This window comes from Aphis gossypii, chromosome 3, assembly GCF_020184175.1.
Source record: "Aphis gossypii isolate Hap1 chromosome 3, ASM2018417v2, whole genome shotgun sequence".
Lineage (NCBI taxonomy): Eukaryota > Metazoa > Arthropoda > Insecta > Hemiptera > Aphididae > Aphis > Aphis gossypii.
This window is the reverse complement of record NC_065532.1, coordinates 16,696,205-16,698,537: the sequence shown is the minus strand read 5'-3', so window position 1 is coordinate 16,698,537 and position 2,333 is coordinate 16,696,205. Positions and strand designations below refer to the sequence as shown.

Here is a 2,333-nt window from a genome sequence, read left to right as displayed (position 1 = left end):
GTTAAGTCGTTAAGAGTGTAACTATTGAACAAGTTAAAAAATAAACCAAGTTGTATGTATACGATGTAGGTACCCTGCAATCTAACACGTACGGATTGCCTATCTCAGTTGAATTATTTGACAAAGCGAGTTGCACCGAACATATTTTACCTGTGGGTAAGATTTAAAACCAAGATACTCTGATATAGCATATTTTATATTTATTCATTTTTTTTCCAGGTGAAGTCGGTTTATATACAGACAGTATATCTGTATAAAAAAAATATCTAAACTGCCCAACGCAAGAGGTGTTTTATACTCATTAACTTTACAATATTTATACAATTATAATCCCTCTCTTATTCCCTCAATTACAGACGATAACCTTTGTAATCAAAGCCTTTTCTTTTTAAAATAATAATTTTAAAAAATATCTGTTTAAATATAACGTAGAGAAATATTACGAATATTATTATTGGTTTATGCTCGCGTTATGAATACTCACGGAAACAGTATTATTACGAAAAAATCACATGTCAAAATTTAATACGTACATTAAGCAACGCACGATATCCTGGTCAGTGTTGTACTGTTGTGTATTTATTATGTACATCACCGGGATTTCCGACAGGCTCAGCGGTGTTATGCAATGGGTACCTACGCCGTATATCTGTATGCTTTCGTACGTATTAGGTTACGTTTTTACGTGTCAGCATTTTACGTGCCAAGAATATTTTTATTCGGTAAATAGTATCAAAACAACAAAATATACCATATTTTATACTCAAATACATGCATTAATTTAATTTACAGGACTGATGAACGATGGTCGACTGCGCGCTGATGCTTGATTTGGAATTAAAGTATTTATGTTAATCTTTAGTTACATATTATAGTTTTAAATCATATCACTTACATTTATGATTTCGTTATATATTTCATTGCATTTCTGTGGAATTTAAATTCATAATAAACATCGAATTTGAGTAGTTAAATATTTACTATAAGTTCAATAAGATATCAACCATATATTATAGTCAGAAAATTCAATTTTTATGCATTGAAATCATCAGAAAAATATTCTTTGATAGAATATTAAATTAAACATAAGTAAAAAAAAAATGACGTTTGAAAAAATTAAAATGTAAAATATGTATGTATAATAATGTTTTTTGAAAATGTTGTTTTGTAATGATGAGTATATAGTGGCTGTTATAAAATATCTCAAAAAATATTTCTAAAACCGTCAAGAATACTTTTCGAGAGAATTAACGTTCATTCGTATAACTCGCTGTGGGCATTATATTGTTGTAGGTACATAGATCATATTATTATTATCGCGTTTGAACTGCAACCCTTTAGCTTGAAATGATCGTACGGCGAATGACGTCAATGGCTGCTGTGACCAGCGATCTCCTGACACTTTCACCACTGCCGCCCGCCCACAATGGCCATGACGCAACATGTAATAAAAAAAATGTATATATACACATATATAACACAAATATATTATAATATATATAACGCATATTATGCCGGCCATATTATAATGTATAATATATTACTGTAGTAGTATAGTGTGCACGACGAACATCGCACAGCCCCTACATCCGGAACGGGTCAACGCCGTCACTTTCACTATTCGAGGGTCACGGCAACCGCGTGTACGGCAATAATATACCTACAACAGTCATACAGTCATCCGTGCTATAAAAATTACAAATTGAATTTCGTGTACTATTGTGCGTAGGCACTTCGTACACAGCACACACCACAGCACAAGTTCCGCTTGTCGTGATCGCATTGCAGGGCACTGCAAATTCGATAAAAGTATCACTGCAGGTATACATTGCTGCAGTTATTTCCGGTGAGTTAACGACGGTTGCAATCGTTTTGCAAATTGACGTAAAACAATGTAATGAGTTGCAATAAGTCGCACGCATGTGCCTATATATGCGCTCAACACAATACACCAACAGAAATTTTTAGACTAATATTAGGTAATAAAGAAACTTTATTATTATTTATGTCAGGCTAGACACAGCTCTATAGATAGTACATCTATTCATCTCGACGATTATGGTAAATTATATGGGAATTTATTGACTTACTTTATAAATCGTTGATATAATACCTATTATTAAGACTATTAAGACTCGATATATTTTAGTATTCATATAGTACGTATTTTTTTTTCATTTTTAAAACGACAACTACTATATTATTTTTAATTGGAATATTTTTCTCGTACATTTTATTAAAAATATATGACTCATAATATTATTATGGTTATGTTACCCTTATAGTAATAGTAAGTCAGGCATCGGATATTCATCAAATTTTAACTTCACCAC

General features: G+C 31.5%; 1 long non-coding RNA gene across 1 annotated transcript; it reads left to right on the top strand.

The window, feature by feature from the left end:
• Positions 1 to 830, top strand: LOC126551384 (uncharacterized). Its single transcript, XR_007605282.1, has 3 exons — positions 1 to 156; positions 220 to 722; positions 793 to 830. It is a non-coding gene; the product is annotated as an uncharacterized LOC126551384 (long non-coding RNA).
• The last annotated feature ends 1,503 nt before the right edge of the window (positions 831 to 2,333 follow it).